Raw genomic sequence first — 22,035 nt, 5'->3', positions numbered from 1 at the left:
TCGATCCCCTCCACCTCGCGGCGCGCGCACACACACACATCGCGCCAGGGAGAGGAGCTCCCTGCGCCCGATCCCCGTGCCCCGACCACCGTAGCCCGCCCCCAACGCGCCCCGGTCGCCCTGACGCCGTCGCCAACCACCACCACATCACCGGCGCCACACCGCCATCGCCCGACGCCGCCCGAAGCTACCTCGCCGTCGCCGGATCTCGCTTCCCCGACTCCTCCCCGAGCCATGCTGCCCTTGACCCTACGGATCCGCGGTGAGGCCCCCGGCCTCCTTTCCTCTCTGCTGCTCGCGCCGTCCTGCGGTCGTGCACGCGCCGCCTGGTGCTCGTGCTCGCGGTGAGCACGCACGCACCCGCGCGCTAGCCTTGCCTGTGGTCCGCGCCGTCATTCGCCCTGGCGCGCTCCGCGCTAGGCTGCGTCGCGCCTCACGCCCGCGGCCACCTCCGGCGCTTCGGCGCCCGCCTTGCTCCTCCCTTTTGCCCCGCCGTGGCGTCGCCGCTGCCACGCCGGCGCCGTGCAGGCGTTTCCCCCCTCGCCGTGGCCTCGACTGGCCGCGTCCAGTCTGGGCACCCGCACCCGCACGCCCCGGCGCCCGTTAACGCGCGCCCGCGTGCCCGTGCCCGTTAAGGCCCATAGGGCCTATGACAGTGGGGCCCCACCCCCAGAACAATTTAAAAAAAAGAGATAAAATTAATAATAATGAATATAAATTTAATTAATTAATTAACTTGATTAATCATGTTTAATTAATGTAATTAATTAACTAACCTAACTAATTTGTTAATTAAACTAATTAAGTTGGTTAATTAGTTAAGAGAGTATGACATGCAGGACCCACACGTCAGTTTGACCAGTCAACGCCCTATTGACTGCTGACGTCATGCTGACGTCAGCATACACTATTCTGGATAATGTTAGAGATAGATAATTAAATAAATTCTAAAAATGATTAAATCTTTGATAATTAATATAAAATAAACCGTAGCTCAGATGGAAAAACTTTGTACATGAAAGTTGCTCAGGACAATGAGACGAATCCGGATACGCAGCCCGTTCATCCGCCACGCGTCCCTAGAATAGTGAACCTGCAACATTTCACCTCCGGTTCATCTTTTCGAAAACGCGAAACACCGGGGATACTTTCCCTGATGTTTTCCCCTTTCGCCGGTATCACCTACTACCGCGTTAGGGCACACCTCGCACCGCATATTGCCATGTCTTGCTTTGTGTTAAATTTGATTGCTCTGTTATTTATTGTGTTCCCCCTTCGTTACTTCTTTCCGGTAGACTCTGAGACCGGTGCCGATGTCCGTGTGTTCGACTACACCGAAGATGACCCCTCCTTGCCAGAGCAACCAGGCAAGCCCCCCCTTGATCACCAGATATCGCCTATTCTTCTCTATACTGCTTGCATTAGAGTAGTGTAGCATGTTACTACTTTCCGTTAATCCTATTCTGATGCATATCCTGTCATTGTTGCTACAGTCATGATACCTTACCTGCAATCCTAAATGCTTAGTATAGGATGCTAGTTTATCATCATTGGCCCTGCATTCTTGTCAGTCTGCCTTGCTATACTATTGGACCGTGTTCACTCGGGGGTGATCACGGGTATATACTATACAGATGGTGACTAAAGTCGGGTCAGCTCGATGAGTACCCGCAAGTGATTCTGATGAGGGGGCTGAAAGGACAGGTGGCTCCATCCCGGTAGAGGTGGGCCTGGGTTCCCGACGGCCCCCGACTGTTACTTTGTGGCGGAGCGACAGGGCAGGTTGAGACCACCTAGGAGACAGGTGGGCCTGGCCCTGTTCGGCGTTCGCAAATACTTAACACGCTTATCGAGATCTTGGTATTTGATCTGAGTCTGGCCATTGGCCTATACGCACTAACCAACTACGTGGGAACAGTTATGGGCACTCGACGTCGTGGTATCAGCCGAAGCCTTCTTGATGTCAGCGACGGAGCGGCGCGCGCCGGATTGGACTGGAACGCCTACTCTTGTATAAGGGAGGCTAGGTCTGCTTCCGGCCGCCCTCGCAACATGCAGGTGTGCAATGGGCGATGGGCCCAGACCCCTGCGCGCATAGGATTTAGACCGGCGTGCAGACCTCTCTGTTGTGCCTAGGTGGGGCTGCGACGTGTTGATCTTCCGAGGTCGGGCATGACCCAGTAAAGTGTGTCCGGCCAAATGGGATCGAGCGTGTTGGGTTATGTGGTGCACCCCTGTAGGGAAGTTAATCTATTCGAATAGCCGTGATCTTCGGTAACAGGACGACTTGGAGTTGTACCTTAACCTTATGACAACTAGAACCGGGTACTTAATAAAACACACCCTTCCAAGTTCCACAGACAACCCGGTGATCGCTTTTCCACAGGTCGGCGAGGGGAGGATCGCCGGGTAGGATTATGCTATGCGATGCTACTGGAGATGCTACTTGGAGATGCTACTTGGAGGACTTCAATCTACTCTCTTCTACATGCTACAAGACGGAGGCTGCCAGAAGCGTAGTCTTCGATAGGACTAGCTATCCCCCTCTTATTCTGGCATTCTGCAGTTCAGTTCACTGATATGGCCTCCTTACACATATACCCATGCATATGTAGTGTAGTTCCTTGCTTGCGAGTACTTTGGATGAGTACTCACGGTTGCTTTCTCCCCCCTTTTTCCCCTTTCCTTTCTTTCTGGTTGTCGCAACCAGATGCTGGAGTCCAGGAGCCAGACGCCACCGTCGACGACGACCCCTACTACACCGGAGGTGCCTACTACTACGTGCAGCCTGCTAACGACGACCAGGAGTAGTTAGGAGGATCCCAGGCAGGAGGCCTGTGCCTCTTTCGATCTGTATCCCAGTTTGTGCTAGCCTTCTTAAGGCAAACTTGTTTAACTTATGTCTGTACTCAGATATTGTTGCTTTCGCTGACTCGTCTATGATCGAGCACTTGTATTCGAGCCCTCAAGGCCCCTGGCTTGTATTATGATGCTTGTATGACTTATTTATGTTTTAGAGTTGTGTTGTGATATCTTCCCGTGAGTCCCTGATCTTGATCGTACACGTTTGCGTGCATGATTAGTGTACGATTGAATCGGGGGCGTCACAATAGTTGATCTCGAAACTTTGATATTCAGATGTTGAGTGGTTATGCCACCCTTTTGTAGGATGTCTCAAATCATTTTGAGCACTTACAGCCGTTATGCTATCTGAGTCGTCCCTGGTTTCCCAACAATCCGATGCTTTTGCAAAATCCTTTCCTTCTGTTTTCGATGTCTCTTGTGCCAGATTAACCACACTAACCGGAGAGTTGAGGTACTCTACTGCATCGATATACATGTTGGAGCTATTATTATGACCCTAGGTATCTCAGAGAACCACCTAGTAATCTAGCCATGTTCTATATTTCCAGTGTGATGATTCTGGCTGTCATTCTCGAAAGCATCCCGTTATGCCACTTAGTAGTAGGTATGCTACTCCTGGGTTTTTGAACCCGAGATTCACCCTACTTACCTCATGTTGATAGTGTTTTCTAGTTCCTTTAGGATATTAGTTGCCTTTGCATTAGTCCTCGAGGTCCGTGGTATTTCCTTCTTCCAAATACTATGAACCGTTTATGGCAGAAGTTCTTTGAACCAAAAGATCACAACAAGAGTGCCCTCGATGAGTTCTCCATTCCATATTGTGACTATACCGGTTCTACCTTTCTGCATGGATTATCCGGAAAAAATATGTTGAACTCCTTGGACATGCTAATCTATGCATCCACAACTCAGAAAGTTATATGTTCCTTGAGTTGTCCCTCTTTAGTTGTATCCTGACCCCTGTCTATCAATTGATAGTCAGGAGTAGTCGTGCACTCATGTTCATCGATGCCTATTATTCTTGTGGTCCGTCAAGCCATTCGATTTGGAATGACTAGGAGAAACAAACTCCAGTACCTCATCCATATACAAGATTGGGTCAAAGCAGTAGTATTCCATAGATGAAATGCAATTCAACTTTTGGTCTGTTCTACCCTGAAGTATTACCCACTTATGTCAGGAATGTCATGAGAATTGCGCCATCTCTTATGAGTTCTTGACATAGCGATACTTCTCGCCAGGATTATTCATTCCTCGGTTCCGTGTTGTCGCAACCGGAATGCCGATAAGTGAATCGTGATGTGTGAAATCAATACTCCTAGCAACTGTGTTCCTTGGTAGTTAATGGACAATAATCTTATCCTTAGCGTGTTGATTATTGAACCAACATCCTAGGACTGATTGTGCTACGTAGTCCTTATTTTTGGTGCACTTCTCAATCATGAGTTAGGATTGTGTCAATCCCTTACTCTTTTGGTCATATCGTCTTGCCTCAGAAGCAAGATTGTTCTCGAGCTTAATAACATATTGGTGTTTCGTGATTTTCTGAATATCTTCTCGGAAGTATCACCAGGTTGTCCCCTGATTGCTATGTTGAGCTCGTGATCAAGTTGGTTTCTTGTAACCACCCTTTCTCCAAGAATATGTGTTGGGTACCCCTGAGCTAGTTGGTTAAGCTGAACAACAACTTGGAGAGTTGGAAGATGAAAGCTGCCTGACTTAGTTCATTTTCAAAGGGATATCCTTGTGTTTGTGTGTGTTGACTAAAGATGATATTTTCATCGATTGATCCTCTGATCAATTGTTCGAGCTATGGTCTTATCCAGTCTTTGATTTGAGTGTGGGCTATCATCAAATCAAATCAGAACCAACGATATTTTTAATGTTGGCTTACTCGTGGTTGATCCCTCGAGCATACACCATTACATCTTTTGGTCTGACCAATGCTATCACCGTGTTCACTTAATTGTGGAATTCCGTCAATATGGAAACCTAGATGAATTGTTGTTGAGCCCGTCGACAACATTCCTATCTTCTCCATGATTTCGTTGGACCTTAAGCTATAGTGTTGGAAACTTATACAGGCATTACCTTCATGTCCCGTGCATGAAGCATATGCCCGGATGAAAGAAGTGACTTCCTCTAATTCATGTGCATTTGATGCAAGTTGCTGCCGTGAATTCAACAAAGTCAATGTTTCTTCCTTTGGAATCATTCCAAATCAGTCATGCATACGTACAAAGTATTTTGTGGTTTGGAGACGTGCAACCTTCATTCTATATGTGTCCCTAGCACACCAAGCCTATGATTGATTTGTTCAAGGATAATAAGTCCTAAGTGCTAGTCCTGAAGGTACCAGACAGATTTGTACAAGACTCCGCTATCCTCGATGATGGTTCCCAACTAGAACTCGGTATTGTTTTGTTGTAAGGCTACTATGTGGTCATGCTTTTCTGGGATAACGTGTTCACATGTTTGTAGCAGAACCCGCTCATGTTTTGGAGCTTGCTATCGTAGTTTATTCCCGAGAATCTCGCAATGTCATCTTATCGATGTGTGTTGCAAACTTTCATTTTTTCCCTTACAAACCTGATGAGTCTGGAATATTCTAACACCAACCAGATCTGAATCTCAGGCAGATATGATGGTTGGAACGTTTCCCAAGAACTATGATATTGGTCTCTTTGTAACCCGGCAAAGTGGATGTCGTGGCTAACACACTCAGCCGGAAGACCCATTATTGTAGAATCTTGACTGAGGAAGTTGGCCACCTCCCCATAAGAATTTCATAGGGTGGTAGTTATTGTAACACCCCCAGTGTCATGCTACAGTGTATTCATGCCTAATGATGCCATGTCATCATAATTATTATTTTTTGCTAATTCTCACCTTGTTCCAAACCAAAGTCATTTTCAAACTCAAATTCTAAGTCAAAAATTCAAACTTCTCAAACATGCAAATAAAATGTTCAAAGTGTTGCAAATATTCCATAATTAATTATGGTGGTGAGCCAACATTTTTGTATAGTCTTTAATTGCTCCTAAGTATATTTATCACTGGCTAAAAACAATAATTAAATGCCTCTTATAAATTATAAAATATTAAACTAAAATTTTTAGGTGTCAGACTTTTTGTGGCAGTGCTCAATATTTCCTAGTATTTGTTTTGTCCAGGTCCACATTTTTGCAAAGTCATTTGGTGGCTTATTTAAATGCAAATGGAGCCTGTTAAAAGAAAACAGAATAATAGAAAGAGAACTAAAAAATGAAAAGAAAGAGCACGTGCCCCCATTGGGCCTCACCCAAGTCGGCCCACCTAACCCCCCGGTCGTCTTCTTCTGTTCACGATCGTGCCCGAACAGGGGCGCGTCACCGTCGAACCACCTCGCCGGCCATGCCGCGGGAGGATAAGGCCTCCACCGAGGCTCCACTCCCCCCAGATATTTTCTTCCCACTCGCCTCACTCCTCCTCGGCGCCCTCCCTCCCAGATCCACCTCTCCCCCTCTGCCGATCTGGAGGAAGGGCCGAACGCCACGGTCGCCGCGCCTTCCTCGCTGCCATGGCCATCGTCCTCCTCTGGTCGCGCCACCGTGCAATCCACTCCGTCGGCCTCCTCTGCGTCGACTACGGCGGCCATCTCAAGCTGGGAGGCACTGCTGCGCCGGATCCTTGTCGTCTTCAACCTCGAGCGCCCACGGTAGCCGCCGCAATCTTCGTCGATTCGCGACCACGAGCGCCTCCCCGAGCAAGTTGAACTCCTCTACGTGATCCCTGTGAGCTCCCCTTCACTTCCCCCTTGATCCCCTTCTTGCGGGCATCCTCTAGCCATAGACACCCTCCGGCCGAAGCTCGTCGTCCGCCATGGCCGGATCCCCGCTCCTCGCGCGTGCTCGCCCGCTGTTGTCGCGCGTCCATCGCGCCCAGGGCCTGTCCCGGCGTGCCCACGCCTTGCTGGCCGCGTGCTGGCTCGCCCGACCGCGCTGCAGCCTCCCGCGCCGCAGCCGCCCGCGGCCCTGTCGTTGCTCTGCTGCTCTTTGTACTGCTACTGCTCTTGCGTACGGCCCTGTCCTCGCCACCGCTCACTCCTGCTCCTTGTGCTGCTCTACTACTAGCCGCTGTCGCTGTGTAGTGCAGCTAGCTACTGCCGCTTCCACTGCAGAATTGCTGCTGCCGCTCTTGTCCATGGCTGCCAGGCCCCTGTTTGTGTGTGTGTGTATGGACGGTTGGGACTCTGGATGAGACCGGCCCTGTTTAGGTTAGTAGCTAATCTCTACTCCTAACTAGTATAACGCCCGTGCGTTGCCACGGGCTCTTCAAAATTTATAATCAGTATCTTTCATTTGTCATCCCCTCATATTGGGTGATTATGGGGTGCTCTAATTAGAAACACAACAATCAAATATTAGGAAATTTCACCGAACGAACAACAACGAATAATACGATATCTATCAAACGAATAAAATGAGGTCATATTTTTGGTCCGTCATGCACTTCTGTTGAAAAGTGCCTATCCCTTTTAGAATCAACCCACTGTTTGCTCGCACGCAAAAAAAATACATCTCTAAAGTGGGGAACCGATCGGTGCCAAAAAGAACTCAAACTCCTATCCAATCTCGACTTCGTGCTCTTCCACTTCCATTGATAAAGATGGGACGTCAAGGGTTTCATCATGATGACCTCGAGCAGCCGCCGACATCCCTCCCCACATCTACCCCTACCCCCTGCTGCCGCTTGCACTGTCCTTGCTCGTCGAGGGAGCTAGGGACACAATGTTCTCTAGGATGGGCATGACCAGATCCACGAGGAGGCCACATTCTTCCATGGGAACCCAACCAAGCACACCACCCTCCGCAACCATCCAATCCCAGCCTAACAAAGTCAAGACCCGCCATCGATCCACAAATCAGGCTCGCCGCATCCAGGTTCACTGCAAGTCTGCGACGAGTCTGTAGTCGACATCTTGACTTTGGCTATCCCCACGGAAGAATCATCGGATCCTGCTTACTTTTACCATCACTTCGTCTCTTCCCAAGGCAGCGACACCACCCAGCCAATCACCACCACCGCTTGCGGCTTGCCTACATAAAATCATATGAGAAATCCCCACAGCGGTGCTGTAAGATCACCTTGGCGACCTCGACAGTGACCGACTGGTCTAAGATCTAAGCTAGCCGCTCTTTGTAGAAACCAATAGAAGTAGGCATGTGACTCAGATTTGTTCTTTGGTGTGCATGCGTTTCTTGCTGCCCACCGGCTCTTGTCTACAACTCGCCTATATCTGTACCAGCTCTTGGTCTACAACTCGCCTATCTCCATGCTCGAGAATCTGGAGTGTAGTAGTTAAAAAAAAGACCAACTTTATACTCATTTGATAATTCAACGTGCATGGGATGCACCGGATGGAATTCACGCTCTATGTAAAATCTGGAGTGTAATGACCGTGGTTGATGAATGAAAGTCTTATTTCCGCAAAAAAAGAAGTTAAAGGTGAATATATTCCTCATGTGTAGAGTACAAACAGAGCATATAGTGGTGACCTAGTTTCTTTTGATTGAGGTGAATACATGCCAGTACTAAAATCTTCTAATTTCTTTTGATTGAGTCCAAGTTGTCTCTTTTCTTTCGATTCAGCAAAGCTAGTTCGAATAAATAGGATTGTCTATATCTTAACTCCTTTGCCAATTAAGCTTCAAAATTGCAGTTTGATTCAGAAACAATCGAACGATTGTGTCGTTAACTCCAGGAGATTCTCGTTAGATCTTAGGAACGCTGCAAGCCATCATATCATATAAGAATAAGATCGACAATTGATATGGACAGATCTTACTACAATCATATTACTACTACTCGCACACTGATATGGACAGATCATACAAGATCGAAGGTACGTAAGACAAGGTCCTCTAGATTACGAAAAACTGTTTGCTTCGCCTCATGTGAGACGGACCCCGAGCTATTCTTCAATGGCGCACCGCGCGCACATATTTGGCGGCGAAGTAACTCGTTATCCTAATGACGTCCCCGTCAAGCCCGTCGACAGCGTCACCCTTTTCCATCTCCCCGGCTGGACCTCGCCGAGTTTCCACCGTTGACGGCCTGCCGCCGCCGCATTCTGCTGCACGAAGGAGATCAACGACGGTTTAGACGTGCACGGGTGCAGCAGAGCAGATCGACCGACGGATCGGTTGACAACACGTACCGTCGCAGGCCGCGTGGCCGTGGTGGGGGGCGGCGGCGCTCGAGGTGCCCTGCGCCTCGCATTCGCAGGGCGAGACGACGCTCATGGCGCTGGTGCCGATCTCCTCCTCCGGACGAACGAGGAGCCAGCCGTCCAAGCTGGGCGAGGGAGGCAATGGCGGCCTGCAGCGCTGCCGGCTCGACTCCTTGCAGTAGGCGATCGCGCTCGCGACGGCCTCCTCCCTCGCCCGGGCGGTGCCGTCCTCGCCGGCGGCGACCCTCCCGTCCGGCTTCATCGCCCGGCCCTTCCGTCTCCCGCGCCCATCTGGCCGCTCGTCCGCAGCACCGGCGCGCTGCAGATTTCTGGCAAACCTGCGCAGGCATCGCCTTAGCGCGTGGCCCTTCCGTGCGGCCGTGTCACCGCCCTCCCTCACCGGTGAGCGCGCGCTGTTCGACGAGCTGCTTCGGGCGCCGAGCAAGGAGGAGGAGGGGGACGACCTCGACGCCGGGGAGGAGCCCGGGTCGGAGGCCACCTTAGCGTCGCCAGGGGTGAACGCCGGCGACGAGGAGCTGCCCTGCTCAACGCTCGAAGCGCCGTCCGTGGTCGCTGCCGTCGCCACGGCCGGCGCCATCGCCGCCCACACGGCGCACGGGAACATCCACGCCATGATGACCTGGAAGAAATGCATGGTGATCAGGAGCACCGCCTTAGCGCGTGGCCCTTCCGTGCGGCCGTGTCACCGCCCTCCCTCACCGGTGAGCGCGCGCTGTTCGACGAGCTGCTTCGGGCGCCGAGCAAGGAGGAGGAGGTGGACGACCTCGACGCCGGGGAGGAGCCCGGGTCGGAGGCCACCTTAGCGTCGCCAGGGCCGAACGCCGGCGACGAGGAGCTGCCCTGCTCAACGCTCGAAGCGCCATCCGTGGTCGCTGCCGTCGCCACGGCCGGCGCCATCGCCGCCCACACGGCGCACGGGAACATCCACGCCATGACGACCTGGAAGAAATGCATGGTGATCAGGAGCACTGGGGTTTGCTTGCAGGCCCTTGTGCACGTAGTACATCCTTGTATATATATACACGTCGCGATTGCGATCGCGTTCGCCTCCGACTCCGGCGGTGGTTGCAGGGGGGGCACGGCGGCGTCTGCGGGCGCGTGATTTCCGAAATCCGAGATGCCACAGCGAGATTGCCAAAATCCTGTGGCTAATCTATGGAATACTCCGGCGGTTCCTTCCATATACGGAACTAATTACTGCACGGTTTAATTACTCGATCGCTGATTTATCGGATGAGCTAGTAATGCGGACGGATCGCTGATTTATTACCATATTCGATATTTCCCGAGTTATGGCCTTACCATACCTGGATTGATAGCATTTGGGGTAATTTAAATTTATTACCATATTCAAAATTTCCTGAGTTATGACCTTACCATACCTGGATTGATTTATTACTATACGTGGATTAATTATGATTTATTACTATATGATTTATTACTATACGTGGATAGCCTTACCATACCTGGTGGTAATTTAAATTTATTACCATATTCGATATTTCCCGAGTTATGGCCTTACCATATCTGGATTGATAGCCTTTGGGGTAATTTAAATTTATTACCATATAATTGCCATATTCAAAATTTCCTGAGTTATGACCTTACCATACCTGGATTGATTTATTACTATACGTGGATTAATTATGATTGATTACCATAAATACGTTGGGTATTGCCGGTCAGACGAGAAAAGAGAAAAACCGGTGGGAGGGGCTGGTGGGAGGTGGGACGAAGAAAAACCGGTTGAAAATAAACCGGTTGAAAATAAACTGGTTGAAAATAAACCGGTTGAAAGTGGGGGGGACTATTCAACCAATTCGTCCATTAGGAGTAGAGATGGAGCAGTTGGTGAATAGTCCGCGCGGTTTATTTTCGCTGGTTTATTTTCGTCATCCTTCCATCATCGGTTTTTTTCGTCATCCTCCCACCTCTGCTTACTCGCTGCCCTCCATCGAAATAAACCGGTGCCAAAAAAATCCCTCGTTCTATCCTACGATCTCTCAAGGACGCCCCAACCCCCAATACGAGCCGCCGCCGAGATCCAAGACGAGCCGCCACGGAGGACCGAGTGGAGCCGCCACCGGCGCTGGCCAGGCTCCCCACGATGTGCGCGCCGGGGCGCCGCTCCCGCTCCCGCAGCCGAGCATAGCAGCAGCGGCGGAACCCCGCCGCCGGCGAGCTCTCTCTGGCGGAGGAGGGCGGGGGCGAGCTCGCTGTCTCCCTCGCGCTCAACACCAGCGGGACGCAGGCTTCGACGTGGCCACCTACATAGGCGCGCTCCAGGCAAGGCGCTTCGGGAGGTGGATTCTTTGGTCGCCGCGGATGGCATCCACGCACGACCTCGTGACACAGTGAGTGCAAGATTTTGTTCTTTTCAGTCTCGCTCCATCAGAAAAAGAAAGAGACGATGAATTTCCTCTTGAAATCACTCAAATTGGGCTTACTCTTTGCTTCCCCTCTGCCTGCAGGAAACTTTGCCAAACTTCTGGTGGGCGTCGTGTGCGCCACAGACGCGCAGTTCAAAGGCAGAGGTGCGTCAAATATGTATGCCAATTGGTGCTTGTTTTGTTGTCCCTTTTAGTGTGTCTCTCTGATGATTTTTCAATTCAATGTCTGTCACTTTGGTGGGTAGATGAATTGTGTTGTTCTGTTTGTTGTATGTTCAGTTGATGTTACTGAAGATCTGAAGTTGCTGCATGCTGTATGAGATAAATAGTTCAAGAAATAGCAAATTTGTTGAGTGGATTTGCATCTGTTACACCTTAATATGGTATAAATTTTATTTTGTGATGTTAGTAGAGGAAAACTATGCTGGATATATTTGCTTTGTTATACTGATATTGTGCCTATTCACTTTGTTTCTTATGTCCTGCTTCATTTTTCTTTCTGTAATTGTGTAGCTCATCTCCAGGCTCGTGGAGATGCTATTTTTCTATCACCCAAATGAAATGAACAACGCTTCATTTGACTTATTTATTGTATTTTGATAGGTATGATTGGAATAATCAACTTTTGATGTCAGTGCAAAGCACATCAATGCCTTTTGTCCAATTACTAGAAGCTGTGGCTTGTTTGATAAATCTTAAACTGTCGTGGAACTGCAAAGTAGTTGGGTATCTTCAGCAGAAAAAGATTTATTGCTTATTTCGGGGAATTATCAGTGCAGTACCGGTATGTTCTATTCCAGTATTGGCTGATATTTTGTTGTTACCAGCGTCTCTACTTTTTTAGGGAACTTATTGACCACAATATATAATCATTGAATAAGTCTTCTTTCAGTTGAAGGAATATGCCTGTATCAATACTGTTCTTGTGATCATACATACCGGCCTTTTCCATGATCAATATGCTCACATAGTTCTTTATCACTCGCACATATCTGTATACATCCTACTACAAGGTGTTGTTACTATCCCGATATACAACATAAACTAATACAATATATTCCTTTATCACTTTGGCTATACTCATCTCGTAGTTCTAAGATTCTTCTCCGAAGCAATTACAACTTTACAAGGCAATGAACCACAAGATGGAAAGTGAAACTTGAATACAAAGAGAAAACATTTAGTTTTTATTTAGTATTTGTCTTTAAAAACTCAAAGCGACAAACTTCTATTCCCTTGGCAAACATAAAGAAAGCATGGCAACAGCTATTATTAGCTTGGTTCTGATTTGCATTCGTTGGTATGTCCAAGTGCAGTAGCGTTTAGTTATTCTTCTTTGATTTGTTTTGTGATGGATCTGATTGTTATCCAGCAAAATGCAAGAAATATGGAGCACTGTGATATATCTGCGCTGGAGCAAGTTCTCATGCTTACTGCTTCACATGTTGGTGGTAATCAATGTTGTTGTCCAGCTGTGGATCCAAGTTGGAGTTTTTCCTTGCAGCTTCTATCCATTCTTTTGGCATTGTTTGCCAAACTTCAAGAAGGTGAGCTGTTTCCATGATTTCTTGTTCGATATATCTTTTTTCCTCAAGACAAACTTATGCATTGAGAACATATAAACTGCAAAATGTTTTGTTTGATGCTGCAAATACGACAACTGCCATTGCATCTGAATTAGACTGTCTCCGAATATGAAGCTTTATTATGATTTTTTACAACTTCTCCATTAGAAACTTCTTCAAGGGGTGATGTGCTTTAACTAATTATTTCAATGGATGTATCTTTGATCATTCTTATTGCTTGTTACTCCAGGTTTTCTATGCTAATGGGCTCAGCAAATATTATACCCATCAGATAGCTTGCTATTTGCCCAGTCGTGCTGATGTTCTCCCTAATAATATATCAGCTAAACAGCCAGGATATGCATGTGTTCTTGCAAAAGTACTCGAAGCTGCACCTTGGATTTTGTCCGAACCAAAGTTCGCTTCTGATAGAGTACGTGTCTACTGCTTCTACCTTTCGAGTTGTACATCATTTTGTTTAGTTAGCGGGTAACTGACGATATTAAAGAAGGGAAAATGTTTAAAAAGATAGTATCAATTAGGTTCCTGTACATGAAAACATTCTTTGCAAGTCGTGGTCTACTTCCAAAAGCATTACGTAGGTTGGTTAGGCCCCAGTGTTTGCTTTTACACAACTATTTTTTCTTTTCGAATTTTTGAGCCAAGGCTGGAAGTTTGAGTCGGCAGGGAAATTTATTTGCACCATGACAATTGCTATCCTATTTTCCTTCTCGAGTTATCATTTATGAGAATGATTATGTTACATGAATTATGCACTTTACATATATTTTTGCTGCCGTCTATTCTTCATACAAGTGGGATTGATGTGGAGTGGAAAATGTCAGTGACATAATGGAAAAGCTTCCACGTAACTAAAAGTTGTCATACTGCAGATATTTCCTGATATTTTTGTGTCAAAGTTGCAGCAAGGCTTTTATAGGTTCTAGCTCTTATTATGTCAACTGTAAAGCTTGTGTTGCACTGCAAATCCTTAATTGACCATATATGTTGTTCATTATATATGTCTCTTCAATATTCTCTTGTAATCTTTTATGCTGGTTCTTTTGATATATATGATGAGCATTTATTTGTGTCAAAGGATTGCCAAGCAAATGTGTTTCTCTGCTTGTTGTGGTGCTTTACATGTATGTATATATCGTTGACATTTCGTTTTCACATATGTAATGTTATGGTCCATCTGATGTATCCGAATCCGATGAACGACGGTTAGAAAAGTAGTCAATTGTTGAGAAAATAATGACCCATGGCATGTATGCGATGAACAGGTTTTCAAATTTTGTCTTTGCTGAAAAGTGTAGTTCCACAAAAAGATGATTTCTACCATTTGTAGATCCTCTGACTGTAGTTTGACAACTTCAACCAAGCTTTTATTTTAGTTATTTCCACCTTCTATGGTTCTAGAAATTCATTGTTTTTGTATGCTTAATTGAGCAGAGCTTGTTAATAGTGATCTTTTGCCAATGACTTTGCAGGAAGATCAAAGAATGTGTGGGGGAATCATCTCCAGGTTGTCTCATGTTCTCGTTTACATCACAGATGAATGATGCTCGCATGCTTCCCCTTATGCAATATGTCGTTTTCCTTGCCATGACCGAAGCCATCAAAGATTTGTGTTGTGCTAAGGTGAGGGTTTATGAAGTACTATTATATTCGGTGTTTCTTACGCATATGTGATGTTCACTGATTGCAGTATGATATTTCATAAGGCTAATTTCCTTGTCATGACATCCTGTACTATCTATGTGATAACACCCAGGGACTTCCAGAGCTAGATGTAAGGATAAAGTGGCCTAATGATCTATATCTGAAGGGTTAAAAGTTGGTGGCATTCTTTGTACCTTATCATATGAGCCGAAAGTCTACAATATTTGCACTGGTAAGTATGTTCCAAATGGTGTTGACGCCAGCAGTATAAGATGATGACGCTGTTCGTCCCAGATAGTTCCAACCGCTTTGATAGTTCCCATCTCTACCCATGTTTCTATGCATTAGGAGTAGAGACTCAATGTTTCACAGTTGAGTTGCATTTTGTTTTGGATTCGGTACAATCGTCATCACACTCTCTTTCTCAAGAACACTGTCCTCTTCTAGCCACTGACCGTAACCCTACCCGGCGAGATTGCCGTGATTTTCTGATGGTGATGGTGATGGTCTGATGGATCTAGGAGGATTGACAGTTTGTAGCAATATTGTAGAATGAGATGTTTATTTCATTTTATTTGAAATGGATGAGTGCTCTGCATATTTGTTAGGAGAGAATCCAGGTTTAAAACGTCCATTGCCGGAGATGTCAAGATTTTTTAGTAGTTGATGCAAAGGAGGAGGACTTGTTGGGTTGTGGTGATGTCCCCAGCCTAATTGATGGAGAAGCAATCCCTCATCTCAATGGTCGATAGTCCTGTGATAAATTTCTCATCGGTCACATAGAGCTTGAAAAAATCATCTCCATGCATGTATGAAATCCCAATGACAGTTGCAAAATAAAATTGAAAGTTTGGGATGATGATCTATGATATTTATTACTGATTGATAGAGCTGACATGTGATTTAACAAGTAATGAGGGTAGTTTAGGCTTCATTATCTTTAATAATTTTTGGCTTGGCCGTCAGGGTACTGCAATGCTATGGGTTGATAAAGAAAGAAGGGAAATAAACGAGAAAGCAAGACAAAATTGGCAGAATCACGACAAAGGACGTACCCTGCAGTGAATTGAGAGTCGCTACTGGAATATTTCTTTTTGGTAATATTTTTTTGGGACTCCAATTTGTTCACTTGATGTTGATGGGTGTTTTCGAGGGATCTCATACTGTTTTTCTGCCAGACTGCATACATCCTGAGACTCTTGTTTTGGACCTTCACGCTGTTCACTAGATGGTTTTTCTAGGTTCTGCCGCCGAAGATGAAGAGAGTGCTCCTGTGTTTCTTTGGAGCGAAATGGAAGAGTTGCCTCAACGTATCTAAGGTAACAATCTTATGCATCCCCTTCTTCTTTGTGCTACCTGTCAAGATTTAGATGCTGCAATTCTTCAGTTTAGAGCTGACTTAATTAGATGATAGAACTGATTTACTAAATTGCTGGCTGGTGCATATATTTCACAGTAGAAAATGTTGGTTGTGTTCATGTCAACGTAATGATGAACAACATCAGCGCCATGATTTTTCCTTGCTCGAGCTTTGGTTTGTGACTATATAAGATAGCATATCTTTGCAATCAGTATAATCTAGCTAGCCAGTTTGGAGCATAATATTGTCACTGTATATGTCAAGTTTGACAGTTGCTGCCTATTTCTAGCTAGAAGTTGGTTCCTGTAAGCAAGAGTGGTGATCTGGAGTACTTTTACCTTGATGTTTATCGGAAATAAGTTCACCTCCTCCTAAATAGGCTGGGCTATTTCCTGTCTTCTTGGTCGATCGATGGTTCACTGTAATACTCGTTAGCTGTTCAGACCATGTCGCCTTTTAACTTGTGCTGCTTGTGTGGCGGTACTGTTTCATTATCTTGTGAAATAGTATAGGTGCTTATTTAATTTGTCTACCAGGTGTCCAGTTCTTAATGTGATCTCCTTTTTCTTGAGTAGTTATTGCTACGATCCTGTTTGTTAGTTCATCTTGGTTTGGTCTGTTATGCAACCTTTGCTCTGAATTGTGAATGCGGACATATGCAAATCACTGCAGCCAACGACACTGAACTTGTTTGGCAATAAAGAAACAACGATGATGTTTCTAACAAGTTTCCTTGCTTATCTATAATAGTACTAGAAATCGTCTGTTCATGAGTGTCAGTTGGATATACTACCCATCAGGAGACGTAATCCAGATTGTTAGCTTCCCTGACATCTTCATACATTGTAGCACCACATAACATCTTCATACAATCAGAATCCTTGGTCTGATTATAAATACAAAGATCTTGTGGTATCTCACCAGCCACCAGGTGACCTGACTGGTCCATCCATCTTCGGCCCATCAAGTTGCATCTTGCGTGTCACATCAGATTCCTCTTGCTTTTGTGTTTATTACTATTTGATTTAATCTAAAACTAGTCCTGTACCTCTTGATGTAGCTCTAACAAGGCCATGAAATAACTCATACAATTTCTTCATTGTAATTTTCCCTTTGCAAACAGTCTACAGCCTCTGAAGTTGAACGAAGCTTAAGTTTGTTCTCTTTTTAATTCTGTATTTTGTGCTCTTAATATTCCTTTAAATATACCTGATCGTTGTTGTTTATGGAAGGGAAAAGTCTCTTTGTTTGCTGAGACGAATTTTGTTTTCCTCCAGGTCCCACTGAACCAGGTTGAGAAGTGGAAGAAGCAGAGGGAGAATGAGACATTTGTAGGGCCCCTCGAAATCGTCTGTTTGAGAGTCTCCTCGGTTGCTTTCGTGTCTGCGCTACTACTGACTTGTAGTTGGAATTTATGCTCCTGTCATGTACTCTCTTCCAACATTCGCTGCAGAACATCAAGTGATGCTTTTCTCTATGTTGCATAAATAGTTCAGCATGCTTATGTATTCTCAGCATGCTTAAATGTACGCATGTCTTGCCTGGGACTTGTGAATGCCGAGAACCTACGAGACATTTTTGGTTCTAAGTCATGCTGATGTGAGAGAATATGTTGTTGTTATGTGACAGCGCAATTATGTGATGATATATTGATTCCAAGTCAAGAGAATTATGTTGTTTATGTGAAGAACTGTTGCAAGATTAGATTTTTAACTGCTTCACACCATTTTAATTCAATATGGCAATCCCTTCCTGTCAATCATTATTTTGTATAGAGGGGGATTTGAAGGATGTGTGGCTGGAGGAGGATTTGAGGTTTCAAGGGGATTAGATGGAAGAGGGGGATTCACCAAATCCCCTGGAAGCCTCACCTCCCAAAACCTCCATAATCCCTTGCTATCAAACAAGGCCTTAAGGGATCATTTTAGTCCGTTCTGCGACCAAACCCGTTACAAACGGGCAGGAAATGATTCTTTTCTGATCCACCTCGTTCTCTTTTCCAATCCATCCCCGATTCTCTACTCCTAATGTCTGACATGGTAACCTTGCCTGCACGTTTTTTGTCTGATTTTCTTCTTCTCACCTCTCATTGGTTTTTGTCTCTTTATATTTACAAAATATCTGGGAGTCCATACATAGTTCGTTCACTCGACCCTCTCGCTCACACCGATTTCTTTCCGACTTTCAAAGAAAAGTACGTCAAGCATCAAGCCCACCGATTTGTATCCAAAGAAAGCACACCTTTCGGATTTGGTTTTTACTCCCTTCGTTCCAAAATAGATGACTTAATTTTATACTAACTTTAGTACAAAGTTGGGTCATCTATTTTGGAACGGAGGGAGTATTACCGATTTTTCTTGCCATAGATAGTAGGCCAAATCCCACCTAATCAATATCTTCCTACAAAAATTTCTTGCGCCCATACATTGAATCCTGAAATCCCGGACCCCACTTATTTTTTATTGATCTGATTCTGAAGACCACCTCTTTCTTGCGGCGGAGAGGCGCCATACTTAACGCAGGTGATGACAAAGTATCTCAAGTTTGCATGCCAATGATATTTATCGGACTTGAAAGGCGATGCATCCATTCAAATTGGGCATCGCTTCTACATGGCATTCAGTGTAACCTGCCAAATATCTCCCAAGCATAAATGATTATTATTTTGAAGTATGGCACCCAAATAATTCATCCATGACATGTCTTGAAATTAATTTATTCTACTGATTATTCAGAACATGAGTGTTAGATTTTGTAGTCCAAAAAGATGATAATGAAGTTAAGAGAAGAGAGTATGCCTAGGATCTATGAACATGATGTGTGACAAGAGATGGTATGACTTCTTCAGAGAACATCTTGATACTTCTTTTTTCTTCATATATGGCCAACCATTGATTATTGTGGTGCGGAAGGTCGTGAGCACTAGAGATTGTGGCACTATTTAGAGGGTTGGGCGGCAACTCGGGTAGAGGGAGGTAGTGCATGACAACATTTGCTGACTGTTGATGGTGGTGGCAAGTGGTTTCGTAGGTAGATGGGCGGATCAATAGACTGGACAGAGAAAAAGGTATGCAGAGGGAGGAAGAAGAGTAGTAGCAGCAGCGGGTGTTGGCGGCGGAGGAGAGGCAAGGGGCTAGCTGTCTTGAGTGCGGGGTGCGGGAGGTCGTGGGCACCAGAATGGTGGTAGGTTTTAGAGGAACGACTGGCGTCAACATTGACGGAGGTGGTGACTTGAGCAAGTGGCAACGTGTGGCAACACTCGCCGGCTGTAGGGTGGCGTTGGCAAGTGCTTAGGCAGGGAGAGGCGGGCGGGTCGATGAAGTGGTCGAATAAAAAATCTGCGGCTACGGGAGGAAGACGAAGAATTATAGGCGGGTCATCGTTGGATGAGAGGGAGCAGGGGATTAACGGATTTGAAGGCGGGGTACATGATATCTCAGGTGGCGGAGATGGTGGTGGTGTTTAGAGGGATAGCCGACACATCATGTTACAGCATTTCGTTTGCACCATCCATCCCGAACAATCACGGAAAATAGAAGAAATTGGTGGAACTATGTTAGAAAGATCTATTTGGGTGAAGAGATGAGGAATAATGCAGTTCATGACGGTCATTTTCATCGTCTACATATTGTCAGCCTTGTCGGCACAGGAACACATAGAGTGAGGGGTGCGTGGGGTGAAAGAGTGAGAGGGCTGGTTGTGGTGAGAGAGTGACTGAGGTCAGAATAAGGCTAGGCAGGTAAGCTAAAAAAACTGGATAGACAACATTGTTGATTGTGAAAGAATTTTTTAAGTGCATCAAGTAAATTTTAATTTGTAACATATTTTTAGTTAGATAATCGCTCTATATGCATACATCGTCAAATTGTTTTTTTAATCAATTTATATTGCAAGTAAAGTGGACTTCAATTATTACCCAATTATGCCCACGCTATCTTTTCTCTACATGTGAAATTTAACTTGCGTTATGTTTATATAACTTCGGCAAAATATTTCAAAAGCCCGTGGCAACGCACGGGCATTATACTAGTTGTAGTAGTTAGGCTAATTAGTGGTTAGGTGTAGTGTATATGACACGTGGACCCTATTGTTAGATAAAAAGTTAAATTAGATTGAAAATATCTAAGCCTGTGGCATGTGGGTCACACCTCTCCTTTTGACTAGTCAAATTGACATGGTCAACTTGAATTAAAAGTAATTTAGAAAATCTAAAATATTTTTGAATTTAAAAAATTCATAGAAAATAATCCGTAACTCGGATGAAAAAGTTTTATATATGAAAGTTGCTCAGAAAAATCCAACGAATTCGGGTGCGTGTTCTGTTTACCTGCCAGATGCCTCTAACTGTCTGAACATGGAACATTCCCCCTCTAGTCATCTGTCTGACACAGGTCCGGAATCGGGAAAACATTCCCGATTCGATTTCCCCCGTCACCTGTATCGTGTAGCCATACGTTAGGTCACACCTGGCACAACATATTGCCACGTTATGCTTTGTGATGCTATCTTTGCTTTTTATTTACTATTTCTTCTTCCTCTTCTCTCCGGTAGACCCCGAGACCGATGCTGCCCCTGTGACCGACCACGTCGACGATGACCCCTCCTTGCCAGAGCAACCAGGCAAGGCCCCCTTTGATCATCCTGATTTCGCCCTTTTCCTTTCTCTCATGCTTGCATTAGATTTTGCTACTGTAATTGTTTGCTCCTATTCTGATGCATAGCCTGCTTTTGTATCTGCTATTGTACCTTACCTGCTTATCCTAAAATGCTTAGTATAGGTTGGTTAGTGATCCATCAGTGACCCCCACCTTGTCCTTGTTGCCCCTGTTTCATCATCGAAGACCCGATCAACGGGATCGAAGACCAGGCCCCGGCACCGCACATTACTTCCCTTAGTTGCTCGACACTACTAGGTTACTATGGAGTGCCGAGGGTGAGACCTCTACAGCACTTCTGATGTTAACCCTGTAGTGTAGCTATTCGGTCGTGGTCATCGAGGGTGATTCCGCCTTAACCACTTCCGATACAACTCTGTCATGCAACCCCTCAAGTGTGAACCTCGGGGGTGATTCCTCTTACGTTCACCTTGATGATTACATCGAGTGGAATTCACCGGGGGTGATTCCTCGGGTTTTCCCCTTGATGTTTAGACACACAATTACTATGATTACTATGACTTTACACTGAACCATGTTACTAAAGACGGATCGACCATGAGGGGTACCGCACGAGCATAATTGCGAGTGATGTGGAGACGAGTTGACCTGGAGGGTACCCGAGAGTTGAATATGAGGCGTGGCCGGGCATTCTTATCCCTTGCCGCAAGTCCTGGAGACGGGGCGATGGGGTCACATCTTTCGTGAGTCTCTACTCGTGACCGCACTACCAACACACTAACGGTTTGGATATTTGATCCGAGGGGCCTCTGGCCTGATAGCACTAACCATCATGTGGGCATAGTATGGGCGTTATGCGTCGTATGCATCAGCCGAAGCTTAATAGACGTTAGTGACTGAGCGGCGCGCGCCAGGTTGGACTGGTAAGCACCTTCCTTTTTGAAGGAGGTAGCTAGGTCTGCTCACCGGCCGCGTACGCAACATGCAGGAGTTCCCGGGGCGATGGCCCATGACCCCTGGGGGCATAGGTTTAGTCCAGTGTGCTGACCTCTCTATTAAGCCTAGGTCGGGTTGCAGCGTATTGTTTGGCCGAGGCCGGGCATGACCCAGGAAAGTGTGTCCGACCGGAGTTAATCGAGCATGGTGGGTAAGTTGGTGCACCCCTGCAGGGAAGAAAACATCTATCGATAGCCTGTCTACGGTAACGGACACTTGGAGTTGTATCCCGATCGATACAACTAGACCAGGATACTTGTGATGAGAATTGGATTGTGATGAGAAATGGATAATACGGCTCTGGGATTTCTTTCTCGCAGGGAGTCGAGAAAGGATCTCTGGCCGA

The 22,035-nt window shown here is 46.0% G+C and overlaps 1 long non-coding RNA gene across 1 annotated transcript; it reads left to right on the top strand.

Annotated features, from left to right (window-relative positions):
* The first annotated feature begins 14,957 nt into the window (after positions 1 to 14,957).
* Positions 14,958 to 17,758, top strand: LOC119363647. Its single transcript, XR_005174220.1, has 3 exons — positions 14,958 to 15,814; positions 15,896 to 16,036; positions 17,355 to 17,758. It is a non-coding gene; the product is annotated as an uncharacterized LOC119363647 (long non-coding RNA).
* Positions 17,759 to 22,035: the final 4,277 nt, after the last annotated feature.

Source organism: Triticum dicoccoides, chromosome 2B (assembly GCF_002162155.2).
Source record: "Triticum dicoccoides isolate Atlit2015 ecotype Zavitan chromosome 2B, WEW_v2.0, whole genome shotgun sequence".
Classification (NCBI taxonomy): domain Eukaryota; kingdom Viridiplantae; phylum Streptophyta; class Magnoliopsida; order Poales; family Poaceae; genus Triticum; species Triticum dicoccoides.
Note: the sequence above shows the minus strand (reverse complement) of the source record. Positions and strands in the feature narration are given on the sequence as shown.